At 44.9% G+C, this 27,481-nt stretch overlaps 1 protein-coding gene and 1 long non-coding RNA gene across 5 annotated transcripts in view; one reads left to right on the forward strand and one right to left on the reverse strand.

The window, feature by feature from the left end:
• Positions 1-27,481, reverse strand: part of MAPK4 (mitogen-activated protein kinase 4) — a 153,796-nt gene that overhangs the window by 112,828 nt on the left and 13,487 nt on the right. The gene's annotated exons all lie outside the window — the stretch shown is intronic.
• Positions 5,019-7,979, forward strand: LOC131490073 (uncharacterized). The gene is made up of 2 exons (XR_009250933.1): positions 5,019-5,104; positions 7,408-7,979. It is a non-coding gene; the product is annotated as an uncharacterized LOC131490073 (long non-coding RNA).

Genomic DNA, 27,481 nt, shown 5'->3' on the forward strand with positions numbered 1-27,481 from the left:
TATTTAAATATTTTTAATGTTGATTTATTTTTGAGAGAGAGAGACAGACAGAGTGTGAACAGGGGAGGGGCAGAGAGAGAGGGAGACACAGAATCCGAAGTGGGCTCCGGGCTCTGAGCTGTCCGCACAGAGCTGGACGCGGGGCTCGAAATCGTGATCCACGAGATCATGACCTGAGCCGGAGTCAGATGCTTAACCGACTGAGCCACCCAGGCACCCCTGATTTAAAACTTAAGGTCAGAAACAGAGATCTGAACCCAGAGGTGCAGGGGGGAGGGGAGACGGGTGAAGATAATCTACTCTGATCTTGAGTTAAAATGGTTATTATCTTCAAATATCAAATAAATCCTGTTTCCCAACAGCCAAAGTAAGAAGGGAAACATAATCATTCATGTAATTCTCACTTTTGGTTATAGAAAGGTATTGTTTTAACGGCAGAAAATTTTCCATGACACTGTAGAGAAATTAATTGAGACTTTACATAGAGAATATTGAATAACACAATGAGTAGTACCTTCGGAGACTGCTCTTCAGAAGTTATAAGAGCTCATTTTGGGGCTTCTTATTACTTGAGCAAACTTAGGTCATTGCAACACAAGACTGGTAAATTCTCTGCAAACCCATCAAAGACAACTGTCCTAGCTTGCTCCATGCTTTGCCAGGCCAGGAAAGGGAGTTAACTGTTTCTCAAGACGGTTCCAGAATATAGATTACTTTTTCCCTTCAAAGAAAGACAAGAACATGGCTGAGAATGTAAAGATGGCGATGTGCCTTGGAGGTGACTGATGGAAATATACGAACACGTGACTGAGAGCGACCTCTAGGATCCGCCAATCTCCAGCGTGGTCATCTGCCTGTGTGTCTGAGCTGCCAACCCAATTCATCCCTCTAGCTATTTCCATCTATCTGCTCCACTGCTCAGACCAGGACTTTTCTGGAAGAAAGACTCTTCATTCTCACCCTGCTGACAGGGCCACTGTGGGTCATGTCTAAATAGCACACACAGCCAAGAGCAGTGATCAGAGGCAAAGGGATAAAAGAAAAAATAATCCCAAGAGTTGAACCCGAGGCAGGATACACAGCAGTTAAGAACCTGGGGGTTAGAATTAGAAGACCCAGGCTCAAGTCCTAGATGCAACCTTTAGACACTGGTGAGATCGTGGGCACATTATTTCACCTCTCTAGGCTTCGCTTTCCTGTTTCTGTGACAATGGATATTACAACATTATGCATGTCGCATGGCTGTCTAAAGGAGTTATTGAAACAAAGTTGGTAAAGGCCTCCATGTGGTGCTTGGCTACATGCTACACGTTAGCCGTGAAGACAAAGACAACGCCCATGGTGATGCTTCCTGTGCAAAGAATAGACAGTATCAGAGACGGGTTATGCTACAGTAAGAAACATCGAATCTCAATGGCTTAACACTGCCAAGTCTATTTCTCCTTCCTGTTCAGGGTCCCAGGCTGGCAAAGGCTTCACTTTCACATGTGCCTCCGTGACCGCTCTGCACATCACAATCAGAGCTTCTGTCCAGAAGTATCACTTCCACTCACAATGCATTAGTCAGGGGGTCAGCAAACTCCTGCCCTTGAGCCAGCCACTTGTTTTTCTAAATAAAGTTTTATTGGAACACATAAAGTTTTATATGGCTGCACCTACTCTTTACATATCATCTGTGGCTGCTTCCACACCTGGACAGCAGAGCTGAGCAGCTGCACTGGAGACTGTAGGGCTGAAAATATTTACTATCTAGTCCTTCAAAAAAAAAAAATCTTACTGAGGGACGCCTGGGTGGCTCAATCGGTTGAGCGTCCGACTTCAGCTCAGGTTGTGATCTTGTGGTTTGTGGCTGGGAGCCCCTCCCCCATCAGGCTCGCTTCTGTCAGCGTGGAGCCCACTTCAGATCCTCTGTCCCCCTCTGTCTCTGCCCCTCCCCACTCACGCTCTCTCTTCCTCTCAAAAATAAAAAATAAACATTAAAAAAAAAAAAATCTTACCGATCCTTGCAATGGTCTAAGGGAGTCATAGTGACATCTAACTTCGGGCTAGACAGGAAATGCAATCCTGTGCTCCCAGCAGGCAGAGAACTGTAAGTCTATGGTGGACAGACAAGCACTAAAGACGACACGGTGACTCACATCAGGCTACCAACAGGGCAGCCTTTTTGAAAGCTCTTTTTCCAGGAGTAAGCATGGATTTCAACGGAACGTGCTACTGCTGGGCTAATCTCACTTGACCACTATTTCACTGGGTGACAATCCCTGTTCAAGAACCTTGAATGGACCCCTGGTGTAGAAGACAAAACTTCAACCCCTCTGTTTGATACTCAAGACCCTCACAAAGCTGGCCCCTTTCTCCCACCCTGTAACGTTTCCACACTGTTCCCTGCCAGGACTCCTTTGCCTTCACGTGTCTAATCTCCCTCAAAAACTCAGAAAATGTCCACGGTCATGGCAGGTCATGGCAGGTCATGGCAGGTCATGGCAGGTCATGGCAGGTGGTACTCTCCCCATGTCCGTCTGCCTCCGGGGCACAGACCTGAGCCCTGGCAGCACTCTTAGTGTTAGCGTGATACCTGCTACTTCTCCTCTTTCTTCCTCTTTTTTTCCCTTGGATCCCGTGAAACAATAAGCCTTCGTTTCCTATTGCAGCCCAGAACTCCCTGCGTTTCAAGAAGCCTCCAGAGCATGGGGACTAAGCACGGTCTGCCCGCACCGCTCTTCCCCTTTGAGATGTGGCCCAAGTGATCCTCTGATCTTTCCTGCTCACTGCTGCTTACCTACCAGACAAGATCTGGGGGAACGGGGACCAGACTAAAGCAACGCACAGAGTCTGCCCTGCTCCCTGGGAAAGCAGAGTGACAGTCATGCCAGCTGGAAAGAGGGGGAACAGAGGGCCAGGGCCTCTCAGGAGAGCAGGCGTCCTCTCCGGATGGCCTGGCCGCTGGAAGGAACCTTGAGCAGCTGGGCCTCTGCCCTCCACCTCCTGGAAGGAATGGCAGCTTAGCTGCCCCTGAGACGCATCCCAAACAAAAGCAGCCTCAGGCCTGGACTGCATTTCTAAGGAGATCAGCAATCAAACTGTCCAGTCAGAAGTGACCCCGAAAAAACCCAGAGTAAGCACATGTTGGCCACGGGCGTAGCGGGGGCATAAAGAATTTCCCTCGCATGGTGGGAGGGGACACTTCTGCTGTTGCTGTGTTTTGGCACAGTGCCTAGGGCAGGGGGCCCATTCCGGGAGAAGCGCTATGGTCAGGCAGGGTTTCATCAAGGCCCTGTCCAGGTGGACCCAGGTTCTCCTCGGCATTCCTCCCTCCGAACATACTCCTGGGATTCCTCTCTTGGCTCTCTCCTCCACACAAAGGCTACATGGGTCCCAAGGGAAAGGAGATGATCATCCCTGGTGCTGACCCTATGGTTAAAGTATGGTCCTTGGGGGCAAGATAGGTCTAGGCTTCGACTTCAGGTCCTTCTCTAGTTAGCTGTGTGACTTTGGATAAGACACTTAACCTCTCTGGGCTTTGATCTTCCTATTATATAAAGTAGCTACTTGGTAGGGCTGACAGCGTCTGAGCTGAGGTGTTGATGCGTGTTCAGTGCCTGGTACAAAGTAAGACCTTAACAAATGGCGGGAGTTATAATGTCAACTGTAATTATCATCCTCCTCTTTAATGGGGAAACAGGTTCAGTAATTAAGGCTGTTTCCTGCCCTATCATTTGTCACAGACCTCCAAAGCTCTTACCTGTTTACCAACTTATGTATCTCTGAGGAAGACACAAGTCAGAATCCAAACTGGGTCATGCTTGAGTCCCTGGTGGGACCAAGCCCCTGCTCAGGGCACCTCCCCGGAGGACCGGCCACAGCTGAAAAGCCAAGGCAAACTTCAGCACAGTGTGGCCTGGTGACCATCTTTGCAGCCCAAAGCAAAATATTCCACAGGCCTTCCCTGGTACGTCTAAAATATATCTGCTCTCAACTTAGCAAAACATAACCGTGGGTAAGGCCTTCTAGGGAGAGACAAAGAGCAGATGGTAAAAACAGGACTTAGAAAAGAGCTGCCGTGTTTACAGGCACTGGTCTCTTCCTTGGGCTTTGTATTCTCCGTCTCTGTCTTTTCTCAGTGTGCCTATACTGCTCCAACGGGACTCGGGCTTGGGGGTTGCTTCTCTGCTAAACGAGCGTGCATCTGATGGATTAGGGGGTATCTTACAAACACGACCTGCTGGAACCGTGTGAAGGATACCTTTATTCCTGTATCCAGATGATCCGGGCACTGGGTATGCCATGTAAATTGCCTTAGCAAATAACAGAAGGATGACTGATCACTTTCAGCATCGAAACTTTAACATTTACCACTTCGTTGGAAGTTCTAAAGTTTGTCACCTACTTTCCTGCCTCATTAAACAAAGCATGCTAAAAATCATTTAATCACGTCACCATCACTCAGGGCCATCCTTATCCTGGGCTTTAGAACAACCACTGAGGGATGGGACTATTTTGTCTTTTCTTCTACTCAAATGATCCCAGAATTTGGAAATGCTTTTGTCTCATTTTTATATTTATATGACTCTTTCTTCACTATCCAGTCCCTTCTTGCCTCATACAAGTTCCTTCTAATTTGCTATTTCTAATCTTCTGTGAGGGAGCAGCTGGGTGGCTCAGTCAGTTAAGCATCCAACTCTAGATTTCAGCTCAGGTTATGATCTCGCGGTTGTGAGATCAAGTCCCACATTAGGATCTTCTCTCTCTCTCTCTCAAAAAAAGGTTGTTTTCTTATAGTGATGAATCACTCAATTCTACTCCTGAAATCAATATTGCACTGTATGTTAACTAAAATTTAAATTTTTTTAAAAAAGGAGGAAAAAAAAGAAGGAATAGTCTTAAAAGGAAAAAAAAATCTTCTGTGGGTAGGAAAGCAAATCATGCTTATTAGAGCTCCATGTAAACCAAAAGCAAATAAATTCCAAGGACCAAAGGGACTTTCTTCCGAGTAAGCTACAGAATGTTAGCACAAGGTCTTTGTGACATCTATCCTGGTTGACAAAAGCCTGTTACAACCTTCTATGGAGGAATGAATTCATCCATTCCTTGTGGTATAAGGCAGGTGAGTCCGCCTGTTAAGATAAAGCTTTGATAATTAGAGAGAGAGAGAGAGAGAGAGAGAGAGGGGAGAGAGAGAGAGAGGGGAGGGAGGAGAGAGGGAGGGAGGAGGTGGATAATGAACACACACAAATGCTTACAAGTTGCTGGGCAGCGTTCTAGAGGCTTTGCCTATATAAGCTGGTTTCCCCAAAAACAAGCCCATAAAGGGGATACTATTATTATACCCATTTTGCAGGTACAGACTCTGAGGCACAGAAAAGACAAGAGTGACCACAGGGACTGAAGTGGAAGACTGGGTTCTGGAGGGGGTGACAGTGTGGCATTTCCCGGTACAGGAGTGGCTCCTGCAAGAACCCCAAGAATGTGGGGGCAGGGAGGAGTAGGAAGATTAGGAAGGCAGGACACCCAGGAAACACCTCTTGGTGGCAGTCACGGGGCACGAGGAGATGTGGGTGTCCCTTGAGTGCCTTAGTCACTCAGAGGTCCCTAATGCAGCCACTGTTACTCCGCGGGACAGAGATCAGGGAAATAAAAGCCCACGGAGCTGGCAGGGCTCTGGGGTGGCTGACCACTCTCTGCCCTGGTCAGCATCACCCTGAGCTCAGTGAGAATGGGGACAGGGATTGAGCCTGTTGTCACGGCCTGAGGACAACTGACCCCTTTGCTAACAGGCCAAACTGTCTGCCAGGTTCTTCTGGTAACTATCAGCAGCCTCTGGTTTAGCTGAGAGCCAAACAGCCCCTCTCTCCTACCCTCCCCATGCCAGGTATGACTCTCTTTAAGCAAGTCTTAGATAAAACTCAGCCAACTGTTTAATATTCATTAGCAAGCCTGCAAACAGTCACATGAACAGCTCCTGCAGCTCAGGAAAGTCCCCATCCTGGCCCTCGGCCAGCACCTTGCTTCTCAAAAGGCTGCGAAAATATTCCATATTCCGGCCAGGCCTGCTTTGGGCACAAGCAGCAGGAGGCCTCCAGGAAGCAGCATCTTCAGGACCCCAAGACGCCCAACTTTGCCTGGGCTTGTGGGATTCTTCTCATCAGGTAGGAGGCGCGGCCTGGACCATCTTCCCAACCAATCGCTGCTCTCGAACACCACTCATTACACCAAGGAAAAATCGTATCTTACCTGCTTTATGCTAATTAACCCTCAGGTACAGATTTCAAGGATACCTGGAATGCTGAGTAGCTATCTATGGAATGTGAACTCTGGATTACGATATTTCAAATGCTAAGCACTTACCCTTAGGGTGTGGAATGAAGTTAAATCGTGTCCATTCTCCTTGCTGCAACTTTCATAGGAAAATATATTTTTTCATATATTTTTCAAATGCTTATTTTTGAGAGAGAGGACTAAGCAGGGGAGGTACAGAGAGGGGTGGGGGGAGGCACAGAGGATCCAAAGCAGGTTCTGCACTGACAGCAGAGAGCCACCCCAACACGGGGCTCGAACGCATGAACCGCGAGATCATGACCTGAGCTGAAGTGGGACGCTCAACCAACTGAGCCACCCAGGTGCCCCTCATGTGTAAATATTAAAAAAAAATTTTTGGAAACATTTATTCATTTTTGAGAGACAGAGACAGAGCACGAGTGGGGGAGTGGCAGAAAGAGAGAGGGAGACACAGAATCCGAAGCAGGCTCTGAGCTGTCAGCACAGAGCCGGACACAGGGCTCAAACTCACAGACCGCGGGATCAAGGCCTGAGCTGCAGTTGGACGCTTAACCGACCGAGCCACCCAGGCGCCCCTGGAAATATTTTAAAGTAAATTATCACATGGACACTCCAGGCTCAGGGGAGGGCTGGCCATTCTGATATAAAGACAGGGAGTGAGGATGTTCCAAGGAACCACCCACCATCCGAAGCAGAGGCTTACAGGTGGCAAAGCTCTGGGAGGTTCAGGAGATTCTAAGTTCTACTCTGTGAGTTCCATAGACTACTGAACAGACCCTGGGGCTGGGGGGCGGGGGGGGGCAGTAATGACCCAACAAGCTACACAGTTGTCTTTTGTCTTTACATTGGATCAAGGGCACGGACCTTATAATGTGCTCAGATGCATGGTGACTCTGGGAAGGTCTGCAGCATTTCTCAAATGACTAAGTCTATGGCATCATCTTTCTACAAGCACCTTAAGGACTACAGTCTGAGAAAAATAATTTGAAAAACACAGTGTCAAAAAATATAGAGGATAAAGCTGGGGAATTTCCTAAGCCAGGAAATACTGATCTGTTGACTGGAGATAAAAAAGAAATTTACTTACTGAGTTAAGGTTTAAGATGCCAAATTAATGAGCCTTTTCTTTAGGATGGAGAGAAAACAAACTGAAGTGTCCCTGGAGATGGAGAGAACTTTCCTGGTAACCCCTTCACAATGAGCACCTGTGGGGGCAGCAGGACCAGCAAAGGAAGACAGCAGAGTATAGAATGTGTCTGATCAAGCAGATCACGGGAAAAGGCTGAGAAACAAGATCCCTGGGAGTGGAGTCCAATAGATGTCAGCATGCAAAGTCCTGATAAGAAATGAGATGGTCACAAATTGATGCCATAAAGCAGCACATAGGATCTCTGAGAAATAGTGGGGGAAATCTCAAGGGTAGGCTCTAGTGAAGGGGTGCATCCTACTGCCAGGACCCGGGCAGGCTGTGGAGGGGGCTAATCCTGCGTGTGGGGACAGCCCGGGGGACATCTCCCCACACGAGGATGGCCAGAAGAAAGGGAAAGAGAGGGATGCCACCGAAGAAGGGTGGAAGGGATAGAAAACCACCTTTGGAGGAGAGAGTTGCATGTTATTTCAGGAGAGGCTACAATCCAGACCACTTCATGACCCCAGAAATCACACTACTGGCATTCTAGAATAAAACAGACCAATCTACTGCATTCCAACTATTTTACTTTATGCTCTTGAGTCATAAACCACACCAAGTTTAAAATAATATTTAATGAATACGTTTGTGAGAAAAGAATGAACAGGAATAAGAACTACATACTCTTTAAAATTTTTTTCTTTCTCTCTTTCCTTCCTTCCTTCCTTCCTTCCTTCCTTCCTTCCTTCCTTCCTTCCTTCCTTCCTTCCTTCCTTCCTGAGACAGAGCATGAGAATGGGGGTGAGGGGTGGAGGGAGAGAGAGATTATTTTAAGCAGGCTCTGTGCTCAGCATGGAGTCTGATGCAGGGCTCAATCCCATGACCCTGAGATCAAGACCTGAGCTGAAATCAACAGTCGGACCAAATCAAGAGTCAGACCAAGACTCAACCAACTGAGCCACCCAGGCACCCCTATTATTTAGAATTTTCTAACTGGTGTGAAACTACCTTCCTAAAGGTAACTAGTGCTTCTAATTCAATTTTAATCCCTTCTTCCAAAGAGGCCAAAGGGTTCCTTTGGCACTAAAATCCATCAAATAAAAATATTTATTGATAATCCTGTATCATTCAGGATGCCTCTGGCCCCAAGTAAGGAGAAACGGTATCTCCAAGTGGCTTAAACAGTAAGTACATTTATTGTTTCACAACACTGGCAGCCACAGCATTTCCCTGAGATTCTCTTGGCTTCCTGCTTCCACTGGAGGTGAGTGGTTCCTGTGGCTCCAATCTTCAAAGTTACACGTGACAGTGTCCTGGGGAAAGGAACCATCTCGCCTCTCCTTGTACCCTTTCCTTAAATTGGAGGAAACTTTTATCAGAAACCCCCAGTAAGCTGTCTCACTGGCCTCTTTAGGGTCATAGGCACATCCTAAACTAATCATGAGCAAAGAGGATGAACGCCCTTAAGCCATTCAGATACACCCCTGGAGCTAAGGGTGGCTCAGTTTCTCCTGAAACATCTGGCTGAGGAGGAAGAGAGGGTACCTGAACAAACTGGGATTCTTGGACAGAAGGAAAGAGGCACGTGGATGTTGGACACACGACCAACAACGTTTACCACAGATGCCACACGCTCGTCACCACTAGAGACAAAGCTGTTAAGTCACAGACTACTCTCTCAAAACATTTTACAGTGTGATTGGAGAAAAGCATAAATGCATGTAAATGGACACTAATTATAACACACAAGACAATGTATGTTAAATACCAAATACAATGCTTTCTACCAGACAAAATCCAAGACAGACTCATCCTATACCAAACTCTGTTCCACTGGAAATCAACTCATAGGACATTGGAGTTTTATGAGAATGCACGTATTACCTAATTAGGTATCGTAATCGGCTTTGCGCTCCTTAGAGAAGCTGTTCCATTAGAAATTGTAATATAATAAATAGATTAAAATCCAAGGCTCTTTTCACAAACATTCTTTCAAATGACTTAAGATAATGCTCTACAGGAAAGCAGAAAATACAAAGTAAAATATTGGTAGAAAACTACCCATGCTGAAGCTCGGTAGATAAGCTCTTTAGAAATACATTCACAGGGGGGCACCTGGGTGGCTCAGTCGGTTAAGCAGCTGACTTCGGCTCAGGTCATGATCTCGCGGTCCGTGAGTTCGAGCCCCGCATCGGGCTCTGTGCTGACAGCTCAGAGCCTGGAGCCTGTTTCAGATTCTGTGTCTCCCTCTCTCTGACCCTCCCCCGTTCATGCTCTGTCTCTCTCTGTCTCAAAAATAAATAAACGTTAAAAAAAAAATTAAAAAAAAAAAAAAAGAAATACATTCACAGGTACAGACTTCACTGATGCAGCCACTTTCAGCTCTATAAATCTCAGCTTCGACGTGAAGTAAAGACTGACAGGTTTTTAGAAAAACTGTTCTATTTACAAATCAGTGATGTGAGAACTGGTGAGATTCTGCTATAATGTCTAATTAGGATTAATTAGCTAATGTTCTCAAACCACAGAACAAGGATGAAATTTAGCACAAGGTTGAACCGCACTGTACTAGAGAGGCTGAATATTAATTCCGTTCAAAAACATTCAACCAAATAATACATGTAGACACTCTGCTTTAGGAGGTGATGCTTAGGGTGTCCTAGACTTAGTGGTCCACTTCCAAAGGAAAGAGTATGGAATGGGAAAGAGTACCCTTACAGTGGAAAAGCCTGGGAAACACCTCTTTGACCAAGTGATCAAGGTTAACACCATCAATGATGTCTGTAGATGTCATATACCTCCCGAGATGATGTGATGAGAAGGGCACTTCACCGCTGTGTTCTTTCCAAAAACCTGTAACTCCAGCTCCAGTCTGATCCTGAGAAAAACATCAGGCCAATCCAGAGTGGTGGACATGCCACATGGTGCTAAGCCAGCACACCTCTAGACTTCCAAGGTCATGAACAAACAAGGAAAAGACTGAGAAATTGTCACAGACCAGAGGAGACTGGGGAGGCATGACAACTAAATAAGATGCCATACTCTGGACTGGGATGCTGGAACAGTTAAGAAGATATTAACAGAGAAGCTGGTGAAATCCAGGAAAAGTGTGGTGTTTAGTTAAAAAAAAAAAAGTCAGGGCGCCTGGGTGGCTGAGTAGGTTGGACATCCGACTTCGGCTCAGGTCATGATCTCACGGTTTGTGAGTTTGAGCCCCATGTCCGGCTCTGTGCAGATAGCTTGGAGCCTGGAGCCAGCTTCAGATTTTGTGTCTCCCTCTCTCTCTGCCCCTCCCCTGCTTGTGTTCTGTGTCTCTCTCAAAAACAAACATTAAAAATAATAATAAAAATTTTTTTAAAGTCAGCTTAAGGCATCAATTACAAAGATAAAGGTGTATGGAAATGTTTTAAACAAATGCTATCTATAAGTTGATAGCACAATTATCAAGTTTACTTATGACTCTTTCAAAGCATACAGCGATTATTGAAAAAAAAATTGTGTCTTGAATTAGAAGTTCATGAAAGGATTCGTTCTTGGTGAGGCCACTGTTCACTGTGGAGAGGAAACCCAGGAATTAATTAATGTGGGGAAAAAGCAAAGACTTGGACAAATCAAGACAAACTAGTAAGAAGTGTTGGTCAGTGAATGAAACAGGGCACATTTTGTTTGGGATTCTCCTCCTGATATAAGTGATGTGATCAAGCTGTAAATTCCTGGAGGGGAGGAGCTATTTCTTACTCATTTTTATAATCTTCACAGTGCTGGGCATGTGGTAGATGTTTAATATTAAAGTCAGTTGACTCAGTTTAGAAGATCAAGTTTCGGGGCACCAGGGTGGCTCAGTCAGTTGAGCATCCGACTTTGGCTCAGGTCATGATCTCGCAGTTTGTGGATTCGAGCCCTGTATTGGGCTCTGTGCTGGCTCTGTGCTAACAGCTCGGAGCCTGGAGCTTGCTTTGGATTCTGTGTCTCCCTCTCTGTCCCTGTCCCATTCATGCTCTGTCTCTGTCTCTCTCTCTCTCAAAAATAAACATTAAAAAATTAAAAAAAAAAAAGATCAAGTTTAAGATCTAACATTTCAGCCTGGAGGAGAGGGAGTTAAGGAGGTTCTGAAGGATGAAGGACTAAGGGTGAATTTTCAAACACAGAGGAACTGAAAAAGTTGTTTTATGGTCCTAAATTACATCACTGGGGTTTTTCCCCACCAGCTCAGTTTCTTCAAGGAGCTGTAGTGATGGCTTTGTGATGGCTTTGTAGAGATGGCAATGCTCCTTAATGACATACCTCTTTTATACATTTTTAGAGCTCTAACTACTTAATATCTCATTAACCAATAATCTTGAGAATGAGAAACAGCATTACTCCTAATTTTCAGATGAAGATTCAGCAGCCCAAAGAGGCTGAGTGTGCATACGATGCTGAACTGTGGATGGAGTAAAGCCAGGTATGCCTTCTCAAAACAAGCATACATGTTAAGCACCTCCCCCACATGTGGCATAACCCTGTCTTGTGGGTACCTCCTGGTCCAACGTGTTCTCATGTCTTCTTTCTGTTTGACTTTAAGGCTAATTTGACATAGACTATTTAAAAAGTAGATCATTAAAAGGTCTAAATAAGAATTATAACCCACCACCTGGAACTTTCTAGTTAACTAAATGCTCCATGACAGCTCCCTGTGGGATATGAAACCAGAAACCTATGCTTTGATCTAGCAAGACTCCCTGGGACCACTGGTCTAGAAAGAAAATGAGCAGGATGGAGTCATGATTTTAGTGCAGGTAAGCATTATCCAGGGTTGGCCATTAGGCATGGACATCATCAGTTTTTAGTGTTTCTACCTGATAAGATTGGATCTGTCTCTGAAGGGAGCTAATCTCCACTCTTATGCCACCCACTTCTAAGGGACTCTTCCCCTGGGTTCGTGATATGTACAAAGTGCCTGGGTAAAGGTTAGTAAAGAAAAGTCCCAATCCGATCCAGAAGACCTCTTCTCTCTGGATCAAAATATGCCTTTGGTGAGGGTGGATGGGAATTGACTGGAAGGCGGCATAAAGAATCTTTCTGGGGTGACAAAACATTCTTCCGTGTCTTGGCTGAGGTGATAGATATCTGGGTGCATGTGGTCATCAAAATTCATTCAACTATGGGTGCCTGGGTGGCTCAGTTAGTTAAGTGTCTGACTCTTGATTTTGGCTCAAGTCATGACTTCATGGTCATGAGACTGAGTCCTGCATCAGGCCCCGCTCTGAGTGTGGAGCCCGCTTAAGACACTCTCTCTCTCTCTCTCTCTCCCCCCCCCTTTCTCTCTGCCCCTCTCCCCTGCTCATGCTCTCTCTCTCTCTAAAACAAAAACAAAACCATTCATTGAACTAAATACTTCTTCAGATCTGTGTAAATTCTACCTCAATGTTAAAATAATCATAATGACATCTGAAAATGAACATGCTAAGATTTACTCTAAACAGTGATGAGGTGTTTTGGGGCTGTTACTCTCACGCTCTGAACATGCTATTTCTATTAATGTGGCTTGAGACTGTGCTGTTTTTTCTACCCCAGCATCATCACACTCTTTGCCATTTATGGAATTGTGGCCAACGATAACTGCCAAATCTCTTCCTCTTAGACAAGAAATAATACCACGCAGTGCTTCCCCAATCTGACTTTATGCCACTGATATCTATTTTGGTAGATACATAGAACACAGCATGCATCTCAAGGATGACTGATGCTATTTTAAGGACCTCTCTGAGCTTTGGTGTATGGAGAGAAACCTGGAAGGCTGAACGTGAAATGAGACCTGAAGATCATGAGAGCTGTTCCCTCGCTGTGCCCAGCCACTCCTTATAAACAGGTTCTCCCACAGGAGTCCTGCAAGAAATTTCTGCTCTGGTATGATGCTCCTTAGGGGCATGACCTACGCTGAGCTATTCTAAGAGGATTAGCCAGAGACAGATCAAGTCAATTAGAGGGAAAGCATCAAGCAGAAGAAGCAAACCAGGGATCAGACATAACGTAGCATGGGAGCTAAGAGCACAGATTTGAGCATCAGTCCCGACTAGGATTTGAACTCTAACTCCATCCCTTACTGACCAGATGACTTTGGACAAGTCACTTGACTTCCTGGTGCCTCAGATCAGCTTGTCTATAAAACGAGGATGATTGTAGCACCTATCCCGTGGAGTTGTTCTGAGAATCCACTTGGTAAATATGTGTAAAGCTCTAGAGGAGTACTTGGCATGAAGTACTAGTTCACTGTAAGCTGTCCTTATGATTTACAGCATTACTCTCCTGAAATACCTCCTTTGTTTATCTCCGTTCTAGTCATTCCTTCAGGGGTTACATATAGACCCATTTAGGTAAACAAAGGAGGCTTGCAGAAAGGAGCACTGCTTGGTAGCAATTCACACTTAAAAGGAAGAGAGGCTTGGCCGTTTTCCTTAGCCACAAATGCCATATATGGCAAGACTGTAATGAAGTTGCTGTTAAAACAACAACAACAACAACAACAACAACAACAACAACAACAACAACAAACTAATGCAACCTCAGGCCACATTAATAGAACCAGAGAGTTTAAGTCAGAGGAGTAACAGCCCCATGGCACTGGATACTGTTTAGAGTAAATCGCAACCTATTCAGTTTCAGGTATCATTATTTTTTAATATTGAGGCAGAATTTACATAGATATTAAGTGTTTAACGTAATGAGTTTTGGTGACCATGTCTGCCCATATAGCCATCACCCCAATCAAGATACAGAATATTCCTGTTACCCCTGAAAGTTTCCTCATGCCGCCTTCCAGTCAATTCCCGTCCATTCCTGACAAAATCAACCACTCTTACGATTTCTACCACCAGTTTTGTCTTTTCTTGAACTCACTTAAATAGAAGCATTTAGGAAGTACTTTATTTTCCTGGCTTTTTTTCACTCAATATTATGTTTCTGAGATTCTGTCTCATGCATCAGTATTTCACTCATTTTTATTGCTAAGTATTATTCCATTTTCCATGATCATACCACAATTTCTTTACCCATCCCCTGTGGTTGGGCCCTTGGGTTGATTCCAGATTGGGACTATTATGAATAAAGCTGCCGTGAACATTCTCATATGAGTCTTCCTATGGACATAGGTCTTCATTTCTTTTACATAAGGATCTAAGAGTGAAATAGGTGGGCCACAGAGCAGATGTAGGTCGAACTTTATGAGAACTGACAAACCAGTCCTCCAAGATGGTCCTATCATCTTACACTCCCACCAGCACGGTCCAAGCATCTTAGTTGTTGCATATTCTTGCCAACATCTGATATTGCCAGGCTTTCTGATTTTAGCTATTCTAGCAGTTGTGAATAGTATCTCATTGTGGTTTTAATTTGCGTTTCCCTTATGACAAATGGTATAACCTCCTTACTGGCCGTTTGTATATCTTCTTTTGTTAAGTATCTACTCAAGTCTTTTGCTCATGTTTTCCACTGGGTTGTTTGTCTTTTATTACTGACTTGTAGGAGTTCATCAACTATTACATATTAAGTCCTACTTATTTATATGTGTTGCAAATATTTCCTCCCAGTCTGCAGATTCCCTATTCATATTCGTGATAACATTTCTTCACAAAAAGAAATATCTCATTTTGATAAAGTCCGATATATCCTGTTTTCCTACTATGATTAGTGTTTTTGGTGTCCTAATCTTTGACTAATCCACAATTATAGAGATATTTTCCCGTGTTTTCTTCTTCAAGTTTTCTGTTTAGCATTCACACTAAGTCTATGATTTAACTCATTAGTGTTGATGTGTCCAGTGGGGTCAGTGCCAAGGTTCATCTTATTAACCGGTATAATTTTTTTCGACACCACCTGTTAAAAAGCCCTTCTTGTTGAACTGACTTCGCATCTTTGCCAAAAATCAACTAATTGAAGATGTGTGGGTCTATTTGCATTCTCTTCTGTTTCATTGATCTGTCTTTCTTTATACCAGTATCATACTGCTTTTGTAACTGTAGCTTTATAGTAAGTCTTGAAATCAGGTCAAGTCTTCCAACTTTGTTCTCCTTTTTAAATATTGTTTGGTCATTTTAGAACCTTTGCATTTTCATATACATTTTGAATCAACTTGTCAATTTCTTCAAATTAGCCTGCTAAAGTTTTGATTTGGGTTGTATGAATCTACAGATGAGAGGAATGAATATAGTTGTCATCGTAGGTATATAGTTCCAACAATGAATCAGGGAGTTTAGAGTTGGTCCCATTTCACAAATGGAGGACCCTCTGCTCCAAAAGACTGATAAAGTATCTTTTCAAGTATTTACAGCTAGTAAATCCCAGCCCAGGTGGGTCTGACCTTAAATCTCAGGTGCTTTTTACAAGGCTGTCTGAAATTGGCATACAACCAGAGGAAACACCAAGGGCATGGAAATCATGCCACATGAGAAATTGCTGGGAGAAGTAAAGATTGCCAGCCTGGAGAAGAAAAGATAATGAGAAGGCATGATGGCTTATCCAAAATTAACTGATGAATCATCATGGGAAAGACCCTGGGGTACAAACTGTAAGGGGCCAATGCTGGTTCAAAATAAGAAAAAAGCCCTAAATGACTAGAAATGTCTTAGAGAGGCAGCCAAACTGCTGGTTAAATGCACAGACTGTGGAAACAGGCTGCCTGGGTTCCAATCCTATCTCTGTCACTTTCTAGCTGTATGGCCTTGGGCACGTCACTTAACCTGTGTCTCAGTTTCCTTTATCTGTAAAACAGAGATAAAAATCATGTTGGATCAATGGCCTAATCATAAAGGACTCGTGCCAGCATCAGGCACACAGCAGGTGCTAGGTAAGGATTAATGGGTAAAAATTTGACAAATGGAAGAGTCAAACTCACCAGGCAGCATGCACACAGGCAGTACACTCTAACTTTCTCAAAGTGTTCCAAAAATGTCTGAATTGCCATCTATTCTGGTAGCTGCAGAAAAGACACCTGTGTTACATGAAAGACTAGACAGTCTCTGAGGTTCCTTTTTTTTCAGTTCTAAAATCCCATGACTCGAAGTCAATTCCTTCACAAGTTATGAAGGCAACAAATGACCACCCTCTTGCTTCCATCAATCAATACTTTCTCACTTCAGTCAACCAGTAAGTGCCCAACTTGCCTGGAAACAAAAGCCTCTAACCGATGTAAGGAAATCTAAACCACTCTGTGCCCTCAGTCACACATAGGTAATAGAAAACAAAACAGAGAGAAAGAAGGGCTGGACACCAAGAGAAGGAGTTAGAATTATTGGCTCATGAGTTGTGAGCTTCCGCTGGTCTGAAGGCCAGTCGCGTCGTTGGTTTGTCTATTGAGATCTTTCAAAGTGCACGGTGAGGGGTAATGGCATTGTTCTGACTCAGAAAGAAGGGGGGTTTCTGTCCTTGTTTCTACATGGGGGGCTGTTTCTTCTCCAGCCCCGGTCTTCAAAGGTTTGTATCTGTCGAAAACTTACTGCCCCTCAAGTACTCCCTGCTCCAAACAAGGAAGCAAGCAGTTTCCCTATGGGAGTCACTTGGCAGGTCCTTGAACCCTTTCCTGGGCTTTTCTTTATCTTCAACTCTTGTGGGCCTCTCGTGTTTTCCCAGCCCCATTTCTTATTCATGACAGGCAGGGGGCTGCAAGCCTTTAAAACACTCTCATTCCTAAGTCCTTTGCCATTCTCTCACATTGCCTTTCATCCACTGGCTCCATTTAAAAATGAGCTGCTTAATTAACTTCCCAGGCCATTTTGGCTGATTAAAACTGTCCTTGCTCTGGAAGAGGCTGTTGCATTTCTCATAACCGTGGCAGTCAGAAACCATACTTGTCCCTCTTCTTAGAGGAGAATCAATCTCAGCATTTTATGAGGTGCTCATTATAAGCCATCTCTATGAAGTCTGATGCCAAGCTGGAGAAGCTCCTGGAAATCAGAAATGAGGGGCCAGTGGAGGGCCAGATACCAGAAATATTTGAGCTCTGAGCCCTATGCTGCCATGTACCAGAGGTGTTATCTTGAGCAACTCACTTAATATTTCCAAGCCGCTTTCCTCCTTTGTTCGGGAAAAATGGTGACAGACCAAGACCTCTAACGCTTACCTGTGCCTTACACTTCCTCTTCCGATGCATCAAACAGATGCCGCAAACAGACACCACAAACCACAAACTGTAAACCACAAACTGTAAACCACAAATGCCCTAAACAGATATAAGGCTTGTTTAATGAGGCTGCCCTTGGCCACACTGGATGAATAACCGGCAACAGTGCATCTTCTAAAGTCACCAAATTCTGCATCGTCACCTAGGTCAGTCTGCTACAGCTTCATCAGTTTCACTGGAGCCTAAATTTTACCAGGTGCCAAAAGAGATATCTTAAGTCAACATGACTGTGGCCAGATCCAGCCTTTGGGAACATCCGCCACAGGCAGGATAAGGCAAGGACATAGAATCAAAAGGTGGGAAGCCCAGGATCCAGTTTTTATGGTATTATTAGTTAGTTGTGGGATCTTCTCTGTACGTCTAGTTCCCCAGACTCTCCCACTGAATAGAGTTGCTGTGAGATAAAGTCCTAGACGAGAAATGACTTAGCTATAAACACAGGAGACAATATTATTATAATGGTTTTACTGATTCATCCATGAAGAACCAGACACCCATTTCCCTATGGTTCAAATGAATCCAAAGCCAGCACAAGGCCAACTGTTGTACCAAGAGTTTGAATAAGCATTGTAACTTTTATTATTTTCTTAATTCCAGTGTAGTTAACATACAGTGTTGTATTAGTTTTCGGGTGTACAATATAGTGATTCAACAATACTATACATTACTCAGTGCTCATATTGATAAGTGTAATCTTAATCCCCTTCACCTACTCTAGCATGATCACTTTTATTTATTTTTTAAAAACTTTTTAAGTTTATTTATTCTTGAGAGAGAGAGAGAGAGAGAGAGTGCAAGCAGGGGAGGGCCAGAGAAGAGAGGGAGACACAGAATCCAAAGCAGGCTACAGTCTCCAAGCTGTCAGCACAAAGCCTTATGCCGGGATCGAACTCATGGACCATGAGATCATGACCTGAGCTGAAGTCGGACCCTTAACCGACTGAGCCACCCAGGGGCCCCGCATTATCACTTTTAGAAAGAAAAACCTAATCAGGGAAAGAGCCTTGATTTTGACCTCTAGTGTCAAGAAGAATTGGTTCATTAAAGGCACAAAATACATATGGAATTGCTAATCCACACTAGAATTTTCCCATATGATATGACAGTGTTATTCCATTCCGACGATACATGTTTACCTTTTAGCTCTAATTTTAACATTGCAGAAAAGCCCATTAGTTGCTACTGAGAAAGTTTCTTCATTAACTTGTGTGAGGTGTTCTGAGTTGGGTCTGCAGGACTGCTTACAGAGCCCTGAACTGTCCACTTCCTGGTCAGCTTTGATCCGGTGGGCTTCATGGAAGTGCTTCAGCAGTTGATGTGAGAGCTCCCATTATCCCTCTCCTACATGATGCCCAAGTCCATGAGTGGATGAGCTCAAATCCCCTCCCAGAGAAAAAGGTACTATCAGGGTTGGGTAAAAAATGTGTTTCCTGGTGGTCCCTCCGCCGGCTGAAAATAGCAAGCTTTTATGCCACTAATTGAAATTCAAGTTAAAAATACCTATCTTTGTATCTTAACTTCACCACCAAGGCCATTATTAAGCTACTAACAGATGCTTTAGTCCCAAAATTGCTCCTTCCTCATCACAGCTGTCACCTTGCCCTGGGCATTAGGACAGGCACTTTACAAGCTGGAAGTGTGGAACAGAAGGGAAGACACTGAAATACAGGGCATGAGTCTGGCTTTGCCACTCCTTTGCCATTCTTGGACTTCGAATTTCCTTCTTTCTACAAGGGAAACGATCTCACTCGGTGTTATCTTGTGGAGCTGCCATGAACATGAAATGTAATAACCCATATTAAAACTCTTTGAAAAGAACAAAAAGCTCTATAAATACACTGGCAATGCAAATTTGCAGGTGAGCGGACAGCCACACGGAACAACAGAAGCTCCATTTGTGAATTCTCTGTTAATTGCAATTTGAATGCCTATACCCAATGCTCTCAATGCAATTAGAAAGAAAAGGGTGCTCAGGAAGTAAGAACGAGGTCAGATGGATGGATTGCAACAAAAGAGAGAACCATTTTCCAGCTACAAGCAGTTGGAGGAGTGCACTGACCATGTTATTTGGATCTGAACAGCAATCCAAAAGGCTCTGGATGTACCATTATCATGACAGTTAGAGCTCATATTTTTCTACCACTTACTGGGATACCTTTTCATTCATTTCTCCAATTTTTTCCCTCCATCCATGTCTGTCTGTCTGAATCGAGTTTGGGTTGTATGCATCAAGTAATCGTTAGGACCAAGGCCATGATTCCTGAAACTATGGGCAGTCCCACTGAAGAGGCCAGGGCAAGGGGCCTGGACTGGCAACCAGCCAGAGGACCCATGTTCAAGGGCTGCTCCTCAACCATATTTTCATGTTGGGCTGACCCTGCTATCCCTGAACACGTCATGCACGCTTGGTGTATTTAACAGACAGTCTTCTTCAGATATCCCTAGATATCCAGGAATGGTATATATGTTTTTCTTAGCAAGTGGACACATGAATGTTACTGTGGTTGACAGACTCCTAACCTAGCCACCAACAACTTCTCCCAACATTGTATGTGCATGCTGCCCACACATTAAGAGGTACAGTCTATTTTTCCTCCCTGTGAGTCTGGGTTGCCCTTGTGACTTACTTTCACCAATAGAAGGTGCTAGAAGTGATGTTTATTCCAGGACTCTTGGGTCATAAGAGAACCGGCAACTTCTGCTTACTCCTTCTATGTAGAAGTCTGGCTACCCTGAAACCACCATGCTGTGAGGAAGCCCAAGCCAGACATAGAAAGAGATCACACCGAGGAGCATGGAGGTGTGAGGAATGTGAGTGAAGCCTTCTTGGATCTTCTGGTCCAGCCCAACACAATCAGCAGCTGAATGAGTAGTCCCATTTGATGCTTCATGGAGCAGAAGAATCAGCCAGCCAAGCACTGCTCAAATTATACAACTGTGAGAAACAGTAAGTCATTGTTGTATTAAGACACCAAGTTTTGAGGTGGTTTGTTAGGCAGCAGTAAATAAATGAAAAAGAATGTCTCAGAAAGAGCACTCAGAAATACTGACGTAAATGACATCATCAGTTATCTAGACAGGGAATTCCAAACCCTTCTGTGCAGCAAAGAGCTAAAATCTTTTATTCAGCAGCGGTCTTGAGAGGCTAAATAGTCTTTTATGTGTTCCTACTTCCCACTTGGCTTGCTCAACACTCTCTGGAAGTATCCACCATGCCTCCATGCAGGGGCTCCAACTAGTGGGATGCTGGAAGGCTCTGGTGGTAGAGACTTGAGAAGCCTGAGCTCCAGCTCTCACTCTTGACCTTGTGAATTACTCCAAACTTGGGGCGACGCATTCATTCCCTGCTACCCGTTTCCCGTCTATGACATGAAGACGTAACACCTCTCCTATTTTCTCAACAGGTTTCTTGGAGTAGCCGAATGAGGTAGAGGGTATTAAATGAGCATTAAAGATATGATGCAATTTTCCTACCAGCTATTTCATAGCTTTAATTTCTCAGATTAAAATGTTTACAGTAAACATCATGAAAAAGAGAAAGAGAAGGCACAGCACCCCCTCCCCCCCCCCCCACATGACCTAAGAACAAGACTTCCAAGATGGTGCCCAGAGTACAGCAAACTTCACTCAGGGACAAACAGCAGATGGGATCTGGATAAGAGCAGCTTTGCATTAGCCAGCCAAAGTTCAAGGGAAGTCCCCTGGGACAGCTAGCCAAACATTTTTAGCAGCCCTGTCAAAAGAGTCCAGTTGGGCATGTCATTAGCAAAATGTCTGGGACAGCACTCAGTGAGGCATCCAGGTCGTGTCTCTTTGGACAGCATTTCTCTTCCTCTGACCAGCAACCAGGACAAACATGGACAGTGGGTCAGGCCCACTACTTTCTGTTCTTACCCACCCTTTCAATCCGAGGCGGGCTGCCAGCTCCCCACGCTGCAGGCTGTTGTCATATATACCATGTTGGTCTAAAGCAGCAAAAGCCACCTTGAAACGGGTGACCTATCAATCTTGATGCCATTACCTCGGAGCACAGACTGCTCACAGATGCTGGTCGTCAGTCTAGATCCCTGTCTCCCCCAACCGCAGCCCACTCACGGCTTCCAGGGGAGCCTCTGACTCAGCCAATGGGGAGACCCCACAGCCTGAGAGGAAAGGGGACAGCAAGGGAGACAGGGCCTACAAAAATCTGTCAGTCTCTCTGGGTCATGATGAGACCTGGCGGAATCGATCTCCTCAAGAGCCACTTGTTGGAGACGGATCAATCACGACGTGATGAAGAGCCCTACGAGACGAAACCACAAATCAAACTTTCATTACCAGATGAAGTGAGAAGTACCACAAGCGAAATCCATCAGTGTTGACTCTTCTCTCAGATGGGCCAGGGCAGACGAGAACTTGCTCCCGCCGACGCCTTTCGCACTTGTTCCTACTGAACGCGGCCCTCTCCGGTGAACACAAGTTCATTTTGCGGGCACAACTCCTTCACTGCAGCGGGCAAGGGGGGGCCCGCTCTGTTTCCAAAACTCCTGTCTCTCCTTAATGCCCAGGAGAGGAGCCATCCTGAGGCCACTATCAATCTATGTTTTTTTTAATGTTTATTTTTGAGGCGGGGAGCAGAGAGAGAGGGAGATACAGAATCCGAAGCAGGCTCCAGGCTCCCAGCTGTCAGCACAGAGCCCGACGCAGGGCTCAAACTCACAAGCTGTGAGATCATGACCTGAGCTGAAGTCAGACGTTTAACCGACTGAGCCACCCAGGTGCCCCATACTATCAATTTAGAAGACTGCCCTAGGTAAGCCCCCAAACTGAAGGGCTGGGAAGTGGGCGGCTGGCCTCTGACTTGGGTCTGTAATCTGTTCTCAAGGTAGGAGCAGGAGAGGGAGGCGTGCCTCCTAGGTAGAACCAATAAAGAAAAACCCAGAGCTCCCCAAATATACACAACCCTCAGAGGATCTCATCCAAGCTAAGTCGGTGGGCCTGCCCCACTCATTTCCACACAGACCCCTCAAGGCTGCCCTTGACATTTATTTTAACTCACTTTTCCTTGAGAAACAATCTGTGTAGGGGGAACAAAGAATGATTGCCTGGTTCCCTATAAAAGCACACAGTAAATGTTCAAAAAGCCAGTTAAAGCACTTATTGGAAACGGCTCTGAAAAGTCTGAAATACTGAGCAGAGGCAGAGGGTGATGCAACGTCCCTGTGGCCTGGTCCCTTCCCTGGGTGGGCTCCTGTGTCTGCTGCAGGCGCACTGTCCTGCCAGGCCGCTTTTCCAGCTTGCAGGCAAATCTGATCATGTTACTCGGAGGACCGGCCCGGGGATCTGGCCTCTGCCTGCTTATCCAGACTAAGCTCTCTCCCTGCCAACCACCCTAAACCACGTGTGCTCCCCATGCCAGCCTCTCTCATGTTCTCCCTCACCTTTGCCCATGACGTTCCTGGAACCCTGCTCCATGTTCCTGACCTGGCAAAACCCTATTCCTCCTCCAAGATTCCATCCTCCAAGATTCCTGCTCCCGCAAGCCACCTCTGAGCCACAACGCCTCCTGCCCATGAGCTACCATGGAAGCCCCGGGCTGGGAGGTCATTTTATTTTTTTTTTTTTTTTTTTTTTTTTATTTATTTTTGGGACAGAGAGAGACAGAGCATGAACGGGGGAGGGGCAGAGAGAGAGGGAGACACAGAATCGGACAGGCTCCAGGCTCCGAGCCATCAGCCCAGAGCCTGACGCGGGGCTCGAACTCACGGACCGCGAGATCGTGACCTGGCTGAAGTCGGACGCCTAACCGACTGCGCCACCCAGGCGCCCCTGGGAGGTCATTTTAATTCCCCATCTTATGACCCTTAGGTAGACCTGCAGCAATCAAATAATGTCCTTTCTCTACACAACGCTGGTGCCATCTGTGTCCTTCCTTCTAGAGCAGTGGTTCTCGAAGGGCAGCAGCAATCAGCACCACCCCAGAGGATGTTAGGCATGCAAGTTCTTGGGCCCCAGCCCAGTCCTACCCAATCAGGAAATCTGGGCGTTGCCCCAGCAATCTGTAGCTTAACTCTTCTCCAAGGGATGCTAGTGCACACTCAAGTTTGAAAACTGGTGCCCGGGAGCCTTCAAAGGCCACTGGGAGCAGTTCAGATTCTGCTCAGTAAGCTCTGCCTGGCAAGTTCCCCTTCTCCAGGATGGTGGAGCCTCTCCACGGCTGAAAGCAGCTGCGTTCACTGGAGCCAGATGCGGAAATACTTCCCCTCCCTGTACCCCTTGGACTAAACAAGAATCACCTAGGGAACAAAGGAAACCAGGCAACTCACGAGGGGTGCTTCAGGGAGCTCTCACTAACCCTGAGCAGTGGGCGGGCTCTCGCAGCGGCTGGCTGCACGGGACAGAGTTCACCCCAGGCGAAATCCATGGCTGGAGCACCTTGCTCTTACAGAAGCCGCTTTCTAGCTATTTTTCTCCAAAGGACAGTGTTAGACACATCGGACAGTGTTAGACACACATCCACATGACAGGCAGAGCCGCCACTCTTGTGACAAGTAGACAAAATGGAACAGAGCAATTAGGAAGACCCTGGCTGTCGGTTGCAGCTGAACGTGCCACTGATGGCCACAACAAAGGCTACGGCGGTGAGATGAATGTGTTAGGTTTTGTCGCCCACTCCACGTCAGATCACTGCGTAACACATTCGGGCCGACGGGAATGTCCAAAGAACCAGAAATGGACAACTTTTTAGCACTGACTTTTCTTATAAGCCCTTGGAGCTAGCTTTCCCTTCATACTTTATTTTTATTGAACACCTGCTACGCACAGAGTAATAAGCCAGGTCTCACTCACCCGTGAATTACAACCTTAGTTGCATATCAGAAACAGACGAGGAGCTTTGAAAACATTCTGATGTCTAGTCCCGAGCCCAGACCAATTCAACCAGAATCTCTGGAGTTGGACCCAGGCAACAGCATTTTAACAATTCCCCAAGGGATTCCAACGTGCAGCCAATTCAGGAAACAGTGGGGTTTTGTTGTCGTTGTTGTTGTTGTTGTTGTTGTTCTTTTTTTTATTATTATTTTGAGAGAGAGTGGGGAGGAGCAGAGAGAGAGAGAGAGGGAGGGAGAGGATCCCAAGCAGGCTCCTCACGGTCAATGCAGGGCCCAACGCAGGGCTCCACCTCATGGACGGTGAGATCGTGACCTGAGCCAAAATCAAGAGTCAGACGCGTAACCAACTGAGCCACCCAGGCACCCCTGGGGAACCATGGTTTTAAATACTGATGTCTGGATCCCACCCCCAAACCACATACATCAGTCTTGAGGGCTGGAGCCTGGGCATGTGTGTGTAACACACACACGAATGGAATTTTTAGAGACATCCATTATCACAACATCGTTTACAGCCCTGCCTATTGGAGCTAGTGTGAACTGGCTGTATGAATCTGACAGGGAATGGCACAAAAGGTACATAATTCATAAAAACGGCATTCTCACTAGTGAATCCTACCCTCAGGGCTCCCAGAGTTCTCACACTTTGGGTACCGTCTCTCTCTCTCTGGAATGTCTCTGGTTTTCCTTTGGGTGCCTTCAGACCAAAAAAAAAAAAAAAAAAAATCTTTCCAGCTCCCTTCTCAGCATGTTTGAAAACTGGAAATGGCTTTTGGGGGTTAAATGCCCAAGGTTAAATTTAGGAATTAGAGGGCTCTTTGTTCTCTGCTGAAGAAGGTAACTTCTCAGGTCAGGTCTGAGCCAGACATGGCTCATATTTTAAGAAACCAATAGGTAAGATAGAAAATACTATTATTCCTCATTTCACAACTTTGATGCTGTGTGCCTCGATCTGCCCAATGTGTGAGGGTGATTTTTACTCAAACGCAAACAAATGTGGTTGGGATACTTACCATCTACTGTGAATCCTTTGGTGGAAATGCTGATGTTTATATAACAAGCATGCTTTTAAAAAAGGCACACCTGCAAAATCATTAAAACTTAGAAAAATAAGCCCAACACCTCCTCCTTTTCAGATTACCTCTGTACAGTTTTAATTTAGTGTGACCTATTTTTTTTTTTTTGCCAGCATTGACCATTTATCTACATGCCTGATGACCAAGGGAATCATTCTCTGTAATCACTGTTGCATCAGGAGGAAGGCTGGGCTGGAAGTTAAAAGACATGGGCTCTGTGTCCCATGTCATCTCTAATTCCCTGTGTGATCCAGAACAAGTTATTTGATCTTCAGGTTCCTCAATTATAAAGCAAGAGAATAAGTTCTTGCAAAGATGGTTTTCTTCCAGTTCAAACATCATGTGGTTCTAGTTTGCTTGTGGACAACGACATTAGCCTAGTGGAAATGACTAAGAGTATTACTTTGTTTTCCTAAAAATGGATAATTATTTGGGAGAAAGTACCTTGGGTAACCAATTCCCTAAAACAAAGATTAAGTAACTAATATACACACCATACTGTCCCAGATGTGGTAAGGAAAGAAGAGAGATGGCCTATGCTGATAAAATTAATGAGGAAAACAATTACACATCTAACCATGATTAAAGAAAATGAAACAGATGTTATGGTATGAAAACAGAGAGGAGGCAGCTTGGAGCATTTAGAAAAGCCTGTCCAGAAGCAATAGTAAAGTTCTTTCTATTAAAGTTTCTAGGATGGGTTGGTGGGTTAAGCATCCAACTCTTGATTTTGGCTCAGGTCATGATCTCACGGTTCATGAGTTCGAGCCCCGCGTTGGGCTCTGTGCTGCCAACGTGGATCCTGCTTGGGATTCTCTCTTTTTCCCTATCCCTCTGCCCCTCCTCTCTCTCTCTCAAAAGAAATAAGCTTAAAAAAAAAAAAAGTTTCTAGTAAAGTTAGGGTTAAAAGAACACTGAACACAGCTTCTAATTCTGGACTTCCCAGGTAGTGATTCTGTTGCATAAGACAAGCCACCCATCTTCCCCAAGCTCAAGGCTTCCCATCTGCCAAGTGGGAATCCTATAACACAGAGCCAACATACTGGACAGGCTACTGGGAGGCACAAAGAAAACACCAGCATTACAGAGAGGGCTTGCTAAAATGCTGTCTAGTGGAAGGTACACAAAGCTGGGGAGGACCTACTGAGCATGTGTCCCTATCGATTTTGATCTGATGATTTCTAAAAACCAGAATTTCTGCTGAGAAAGGCGTCTAGAGATAAAATTCAGAACTGATGGGCTATCCTACACAGTGGCTTCTTTTCTTTCTCTCACCTTCTTAATTTTCCCCTTATTTACTTACTAAATAAAAATGTGGTTATTGTTTTAATTAAATAGTATAAAAACGTATAAGATAAAAATAAAAAATGCCTTCCCTCACCCCTCTCGATCCCCAGGAGCTTCTTACTTTACCATGACTAACAACAGCTTATGTATCCTTCCAGAAAAAAGCTGGAGACTGGCTCATGATCGTAATTATACATGTACACAGTCTCGTATCTACCCCCTCTATCTACAGCTAGACACCTTCTTTTCTAGGTATCTATTACTGGAGAGGAAAGATCTTATTTCAAATAATCTCAGTTTAAGGCCATACAGTTTTAGATTACTGAAATCTGACATTGCTTTTAGTGGTGATAATTAAATAATAATGCTATTATTATTTCTTACCAATAGGAAAGGGGAACAGAACAAGGTTATTTAATATGCTATGGAAGCCAATTCTTGAATTCAGGAGTACAGAGCAAAATACCATATTGTTTTTGGTTAAATAAGAGAAAAGTCAGCCCTGAGAAGACTGATAAATACACCTTTGGTTCTGCAGATCTGCTTCTGAAAAATGGAATAGAGAAGTCAATGATTTTTTTATCTCCTCTTGTTCCATACATTCATTTCAGGTTCACTTTCAAAGAATGCTCATTAAAAAAAGAGGGGTTTTCAGCATTAACAAATTCACTGAGTAACTTTTAAAGAA

The sequence above is a fragment of the Neofelis nebulosa genome, chromosome 11 (genome assembly GCF_028018385.1).
Source record: "Neofelis nebulosa isolate mNeoNeb1 chromosome 11, mNeoNeb1.pri, whole genome shotgun sequence".
Taxonomy (NCBI): Eukaryota; Metazoa; Chordata; class Mammalia; order Carnivora; family Felidae; genus Neofelis; species Neofelis nebulosa.